Source organism: Dermacentor silvarum, chromosome 8 (assembly GCF_013339745.2).
Source record: "Dermacentor silvarum isolate Dsil-2018 chromosome 8, BIME_Dsil_1.4, whole genome shotgun sequence".
Classification (NCBI taxonomy): Eukaryota; Metazoa; Arthropoda; class Arachnida; order Ixodida; family Ixodidae; genus Dermacentor; species Dermacentor silvarum.
Window position 1 is genome coordinate 168,191,211 of NC_051161.1, and position 8,242 is coordinate 168,199,452.

The following is an 8,242-nucleotide window of genomic DNA, read 5'->3' on the forward strand; positions in this document are numbered from 1 at the left end:
GAGAGTCCGTTGACCACCGAGGCGTTCGGGCGTTGCTGGCGTTTACGAAGTGCCACCAACGAGAAAAGGCCTTCATCCACTATCTCCTCTTTCGGAGTGGAAGTTTCAAGCGAAGACGGGGCTTCTGCGACGATTTCTGACCATGTCATCGTCTCGGTATCGTACCCGCGCCAAGCAGAGGCCGCCATGGCGGCCACGGAGAACGATGGAGACCGGCTCCGGGGTGTTAGGCCCAGCTGGGTGAAGTGGCGAAGACAAAAATGGGCCTAAAAGGCCCGAAAATTGGCCCACCTGGTCCAGAGTGGTATCTTCGGGCGCCGGGTGATGTTATCCGTCTAGTAGACGCAAAATTTCAATGGCTCCCTTGGAATTTTCGGTAAACCGGAGGGAAATTGCCGGAGCCGATGTGAGGCGCGTCCGCTTGCTCTGCGCTCGCAGCGTTCTACACGTCGGGGAGCAAGCGCGCGTTCTGCGCCGTGCTTCCTGAAGGACTGCAGAATTAAGCATCTCTTTCCTCCTTTCCATATATAGAGAGAAAACGCAACTTTTTCCGTCGCGCGAAAGGTTGTGGGGGGACGGGAGGGAGGGAGGGGAGGCGACGTTTAGCTGCGGCACCAAATACGTATTTATATAAAAACGCCGTGCGCGTTCGGTGCGAACGCGGACAAAACGCCGACGGTGTCGATAACAGTTCTGCGCGTTGCTGGTGCTGCTGCATGTCCAAGTTTACACAGCTGATAAAACTACTATCCTTACTCCGTATAGCTCTCTACTAATTTGCTATCGGAATGGGTGCTTCGCCTTTCGGGTGAAACTGCGACAAATTTTTAACACGGACAGCAGACAAGGACCACACGCACACGAAATACAGAGAGTAAAGACACAAGTCGCGCTATTGGGGATAATCCCAGTGTGATGCTGTACAACTCACAGTTCCGTTCCAATCGCCGTAGTGGTCACCCGCCGCAGCGGTGAGGTAGCGACGGCTGGTACGCAGCTGAGCTGCACGTCGCTGCTACAGTGACGGCAACCGGGGCGCAGCCTGGCGTCGACGGGTGACGAATGGCGATGACACCGTAGGGCGGCCTATCCAGTCCTAACAGGAGCCTGGGCTCAGTCCGGGATCGACACAGCAGGACGGCGCAGGACGCCGCCGCACAGCCCGCCTCAGGAACGTCAGGGAGTCGGGGCGAAGCCCGACCACGGCAGGATTCGCCAGGTAGCTCGGCTTCCAGGGGCAGCGAACCGGGGCGAAGCCCGGTTTAACAGAGTCGGGATCGCTGACGACGTGGCCCGCTGTTAGATCCGCAAAGCCCGGCGAGAGACCACCGTGCTGGCCCGCTCCGCTGAGCTTGTCGGCCCCGTCGCTCGAGCTGCTCTCTCGCGGAACGCGCACCGACCACGCGCACCAGCCACGCACACTCCCGCGCTTTTCAGCTCCGCACGCCGAACACAAGCACTGAAAAGCCCGCGCATTTAACCTTTCGGCGCCGCACACCGAGCACAAACATTAAAATGCCGTCCTCCTACCACACTTCCCCTCTGTTCAAGAACGACGCGGCGGTGAGGTACGACGCGTCGACTACGTGTCACAAAACACAGAGTGCGGAGTTCGTCCGTTCGTCAGTGGGGTCAGTTTTTCCGACGATGCCGACGGCGCCGATTTACGACGGTGCTGACGATGTCCACGCGGGAAGAAGGTGTTTCGGTAACCGGCACGGTGCCAAGTGGGGCACGGCTGACTAGATGTCGAGGTACAGTCCGCTGACAAACGTCGCAGGACTTCACATACCGCTTGGCTCCAGACTGCACGCCTGCTCAGTAAAATTCAACGAGGATGCGGTCAGTCGTCCGAGATATTCCTTGGTGCCCTGCGAGGCTTCCCTCGTGTGCGAGTTTGAGCACCGTGTGTCTCAGTTGTCTCGGAACAACCCGCTGTTCCAATTCCTTCCCGCTTACCAGCTAGTGTCTTCGATATAAGACTCCTTCAGACAAGTAATACACATTCTCATGATTGTTCACAACTATCTTCCCGACATTCTCATAACATCGTCGTAGGGACTCGTCATTCCTTTGCAAGTTCTCGAGAGACGCTTTGTCTACAGCTGCGGCGGAGAGTTTTAGTACTGGCAGCTTGATATTGGGGCCTGCTGGAGTTCCCTCTGCTGCTGCAGCGCTATCGCCCAGGAAGTCCTTTTGGTCTTCTACATAGCAAGGCGGCAAGCTTGAGTCTTGTTGTGGCGTCTTCTTTGTGGACTAAAGTTTAGAACACTTCCCGTCAGTTCCTGGCACATGCTGAGGGTCCTCCGCTGCAGTGCGTACTAACGAAATAGACATACTTCCTACGCCTCTCACGGTGTTATCTGCTTGGTCCACTCTGCGATGCTGCTGTAGATGATCTGGGGTTACTTGAGTACCCGGGTTAACACCTCCGACATTCCCCAACACAACAACGTAAAGGGGGTTCGGCATGCACTTAGCACGCACGATGCCTTTGAGGAAGGGCGTGTCTAGAAAGACTACTGCCTCTGGCAAATAATGTACAGTCCCGTCTAACATAAATACTGGACTTATTGTTCCTGTCTGTCTTTCCTTCGGAACAAGTCCTTGTAGCACAATTACAGTACTGCAGCCTGTATATATGAGCATGGTTACGGCCTTACCCTCGAGACATCCTTTGGCCATGTCGTATTCACCACTGGAATGGTTTCTCAGCTTTGGAGCACGACGTATCGCTCTTCTGGTATCCTGGTCTCGTTCGCTTCTTCGGTTGACAGCATGCATACCGCTTGTCTCCATTCTTGCGTCTTTCTTGTTTCGCCTGGAGAACCGGTCTTGCAACTCGACCAGCCAGTTTCTGACGGGCTGTTTCTCGTCGGAGACCAACACTCAGATGCACGATGACCTGTCTTGTTGCACAAGAAGCATTGAGTGTGGTCTTTTGGTGGTCTCTTAGTGGGCTCTATCTGGCGACTTATCTCCGCTGCATTGTTCTTATACGACGGGTCCTTGCTCCGGCCGGAAATATCGTGGGCCTCTGAGAAACAATCAGCATTCTGTGCGAGCGTGCTAAGCTTCTTGTAGCTTCTTTCCTTGAGGAATACTCGCAACGCAGGGGAGCTTCCTTTCAAAAATTCCTCTGAAATAATTAGGTCGCGAAGAGCGTCGTAACTTCTTTCGACCTTCGCCATTTCCATCCAGCGGTCGAAATGAGCTGCTAGGCCAGAAGCATACTGGTGACCCGCCTCATTCTCTTCTGGTCTCGCTTTGCGAAATTTCTCGCGGTAACCTTCGGCGGTATACCGAATTTGCAGCAACAGCGTAGCCTTCAGCTGTTCACAGTCTCAGGCGGAAGCGGTGTCAAGCCGACTAATGACAACCAAACCTTCTCCGCTCAGGCACAAACTGAGCGATAGGGCCCATTTATTTCGAGGCCATTCTTAAGAAGCTGCGACGCAATCAAAACGTTGCCGATAGGCGTCGAGATCATCTCGCGCTTCATTAAATGGTAGCAATAACTTGTGGTGACTACAGCCATCCAACCTAGCTGGTACAGCCGCGTCACCGCTCCCCAGTAGCGCGTTCGAACTGGCTGCCTGTTCCTGAAGCCTGAGCTTCAGCTGCAGAACACGCTCCTCGGCTTATAGCCGTTTTTCCTCAAGCTCAATGTTCACGCGCTGATCATCACGAGCTTGGGTGCGGAGGTCCCTCTCTGTCACGCGTTCCACGTCCACCCATTCGCGAAGAGCGGCGCCAGCTAAGCTCATGTCCTTGCTGATCGCGTGTAGCCTCTCAATATCCATGGGATCTTCCTGTCCGTGCAACTGTCGGCAAGATTGTAACGCCGATCCTGGCAGGCTCGCCAAAATTGTGATGTTTTTTGTGAGGGCGCAGGTCAGTCGAACCGAATAAGAAATCACCCAAAGACATAGAGGAACGATTTTTAACACGGACAGCAGAAAAGGACCAGACCCACACAAAATACAGAGTAAATGACACAAGTCGCACTATTGTGGATAATCCCAGTCTGGTTCTGCACCAGTCACAGTTCAATTCCAATCGCCGCAGCGGTGAGGTCGCGACGGCTGGGACGCAGGTGAGCTGCACGTGGCTGCTACAGTGACGGGAACCGGGGCGCAGCCCACGTCGACGGGTTACGAATGGCGATGACACCGTAGAGCGGCCTATCCGGACCTAACAGGAGCCGGGGCGCAGCCCGGGCTCGACAGGGCAGGACGGCGCTGGACGCCGCAGCACAGCCCGCCTCAGGAACGTCAGGGAGTCGGGGCGAAGCCCGTCCACGGCAGGATCCGCCAGGTAGCTCCGCCTCTAGGGACAGCGAACCGGGGCGAAGCCCGGTTTAACAGAGTCGGGATCGCTGACATCGGGACGTGGCCCGCCGTTCGATCCGCCGAGCCCGGCGAGAGGCCACCGTGCTGGCACGCTCCGCTGAGCTTGTCGGCCCCGTCACTCGAGCTGCTCTCTCGCGGAACGCGCACCGACCACGCGCACCAGCCACGCACACTCCCGCGCATTTCACCTCTCGGCCCCGCACGCAGAACACAAACATTAAAATGCCGCCCTCCTACCACAATCTTAGTCCGTGGGTATGATCCGTGTCCCATGAGAAACTGAATGAGTCATCGTAAATTGCCGCCCATGCGATTGTTTTCTACCTTGAGACAACATACGCGACCGACCTTTAGACCTACCATGGATGATGGGCGCAAGCTCTAGGCCGCGTTATCGCTATATCGTGAAACGTAAGTGACTCAGCCCGACTTATCTGGCTGAGAAGCGGCCGAATATCATCGTTAGCGTTGCGCGCCCCACAGGTAGCCGCTTGCGCGACGCAAGCGCCGGCGCTGCCATCTCTTGTTCACTTCGCCGCTTACTCGCAGCGCGTGAAGAAACTTAAAGACGCCGCCTTGCGTACACTTCTTTTTATAAATTAAAAATCCGCCGTTGTCATAGCCTCTGATATTGCGAAATATAATTAATCTTGACTACAATACAAACACAGCAGTGAAAATTGCAAGAAGCCGCAGAGGATTTGTAATTTCAACCAATATTACTTAAATTAAACGTGCTTTTTATAAAAATGACAGGGAAAATGCGGCGACATGCATGTATCTCGGCCGACATTGCATGTTGCGGCTCATTACCATATATCGCGTGGCTTATCGCGCCACAAATTATGGCGCAAAATTTCTGCAATGGTGGCCCAGCGCAATGTCACGCAACGTCAAATTGACGTTTACGAAACTGCCCTTCCTGTGACGGTTCTCACGGTATATTTCTTCAGCCAATCAGCAAGCTGACATGGTGGCTATCTTGGACCTCCACCACATATTCGCGAAATTGCGCATGCATTGCACATGCTTGTGCACGCTACTGTCCGCTTTCTTTTTAAAGCGCTAAAGTCGCAATCTAGCTGCCAAGGACCAGAAAAAAAACTATTAGTCGATAAAATTTTCAGCTCCACGTCACGTTTAGTCATTTTGATGAAAACGCAAAATTGCATTTTTCAAAACTTCCGTTTCCCCGCACAATATCAAAGCACGTGACCTCTCGACAGCCAATCAGATAGTCAACATGGCGGATAATAGCGGCCGTGCAGATGCCATGCGTGTCGAGAATAGAGCCCATGGCAAGGCTAGGCGTTGACGCGTGGATTGGTTCTCGCGTTCTCGGTATTCCGGATGGGCTCGGTGACAACGCATATCGGCGGCTTTGTTGGCGAGGTTGGCTGGATCGGCACGAAGACAGCGATTCCTTTCCCACGTGGCTTGAAGACTCTTATCTCGTCCGGCAGCCTCTTCATCAGGCGTCAAGGTGCGCTTAGGTCGAGCCAAACCTCGGTAGAGCGGAGAGATGCCCAGGCGCCGGCGCCCGCACGCTTTCATTAGCGCGGTCACATGACTCTGCTGAACACGTGCTCGGCGCACCTATTACGTCTATGTCCGACTCCTCTCTGGCGACATTCCTAAGAATACCTCCAGCCAAGGACCTCAGAGTAGAGCACTGCCCGGGCTCGGGCTTACCTGAAAGCCCGGGCTCGGCCCGGCCCGCGGCCCGGGCCGGACCGAGTAGAGCAGTTCTTTCTCAGGCTCGGGCCGGGCTCGGGCACGGCGTGTGCTTTTTGACCCGGGGCCGCGCCGAGCTCGGGTTTTTTGATGCGGGCCCGGGCCGGGCTCGGGCAGCGATATAATGTCATAAGAAGACAACAGACAATGACACCAAGGAAACATAGGGGAAATTACTTGTACTTTACTAATTGAATTAAAGAAATAATAATTTAATGGAAACGAAAACGGATGAAAAAACAACTATCCGCAGGTGGGGAACGAACCCACGTCTTCGCATTACGCGTGCGATGCTCTCACCATTGAGCTACCGCGGAGTCGTTTTCCCATCAACTTTCTGGGGTATTCATGTTTTACAACTAGAACTAACCCTGGTAATGTTAGCCAGCGCCACCACTCGCAAACCTGGGGGCGGATGTGGGACATCCTTTCGGCCGCAGGCGTCACAAACACGTGATTTTTTTGGGTGATGGCAACTGGTCAATAAACCCACATATGCTACCTGAAGGTTTGTGAGTGGTGGCACTGGCTAACACTCCCAGGGTTAGTTCTAGTTGTAAAACATAAATACCCCAGAATGTGGATGGGAAAACGACTCCGCGGTAGCTCAATGGTGAGAGCATCGCACGCGTAATGCGAAGACGTGGGTGCGTTCCCCAATTGCGGACAGTTGTTTTTTCATTCGTTTTCGTTTCCATTAATTTATGATTTCTTTAATTCAATTAGTAAAGTACAAGTAATTTCCCCTATGTTTCCTTGGTGTCATTGTTTGTTGGCTTCATATGACATGATTAATAAAAATCGGGCCCCTCGGCTCCCTTTCATCTAGTTCATTACATAACGAGGGTTTGAATCCCGCAACATTGATGCCTTCAGGTAGCATATGTGGGTGTATTGACCAGTTGCCATCACCCAAAAAGATCACGTGTTCGTGACGCCTGCGGCAGAAAGGATGTTCCACATCCGCCCCTAGGTTTGTGAGTGGTGGCGCTGGCTAACACTCCCAGGGTTAGTTCTAGTTGTAAAACATAAATACCCCAGAAAGTGGATGCGAAAACGACTCTGCGGTAGCTCAATGGTGAAGAGCATCGCACGCGTAATGCGAAGACGTGGGTTCGTTCCCCACCTGCGGACAGTTGTTTTTTCAATCCGTTTTGATTTCTATTAATTTTCGTTTCTTTAATTCAATTAGTAAAGTACAAGTAATTTCCCCTATGTTTCCTTGGTGTCATTGTCTGTTGGCTTATTAAGACGTGATTAATAAAAATCGGGCCCCTCGGCTCCCTTTCATCTTTTTCATAAAGTGCGGCGAGTTATTCTCGGGCGTCTCAACTCTGAAAAACATATTTTTCGGTCTCGGGCCGGGCTCGGGCCGGTTTCGAGCCGGGCTCGGGCCGGGCTCGGGCCTAAGGTGAAGGGGTGGTGAGCCGGGCCGGGCGGGTAACGTAAATTATTTCCGGCCCCGGGCTGGGCCCGGGTCTTGCCATAAAAGTTTTGATCGGGCTCGGGCGGGCAGCCCAACGTAACAACGGGCCCGGGCCAGGCCCGGGCTGAAAAAATCGGCCTGTGCAGTGCTCTACCTCAGAGTACCGCCCGACCCAACGAACCAAAAATATCGTACCACGAAAAGAAGACTAAACAACATGTTCAACGCCGAGTACCTCCTACCATAGGGACACCTGCGACATCACTCAGCAACCATCCTCCACTCGCTCCTGCGCAGTGCGGCGCGAGAAGCGAGGTCACGTGGCCAGCACTCCTCCAACGAAAACCCAACCAAGCACCTGGCTCCGCGGCAAGAGGGGGGCCCACGAGTTCATCCAGTTCGCAACAGGAGAGCGCCTGGATCCAGATCCACAGCTTCAGCAACGGCAGGACCCCCTGGCCGACGTAGTAAGTGGCCCATTGAGCAGGCCTTCCCAATACCTCCCCACTCAGCACCGCCCCATGCACCAGTCCTTTTACAACAGACATGTGCACAATATTTCCAAGCCCCAGAATTCACACAAGGCCTCACGCAGCTAGTTCTAAAATTTGTACGCGACAGCCTCGAGGCTGTTAAAACACAATTGGTTAAGAAACAAGAACAAGTGCTACAAAGAATGGAGACCATGTTTATTCAACGCATTGACAAAATATAAACTGCAATTATTCAC

General features: G+C 53.6%; 1 non-coding gene across 1 annotated transcript; it reads right to left on the reverse strand.

Moving 5' to 3' along the window:
• Window positions 1-6,331: 6,331 nt before the first annotated feature.
• Trnat-cgu (transfer RNA threonine (anticodon CGU)) lies at window positions 6,332-6,403 on the reverse strand. Its single transcript has one exon. It is a non-coding gene; the product is annotated as a tRNA-Thr (tRNA).
• Between the last annotated feature and the right edge of the window lie 1,839 nt (window positions 6,404-8,242).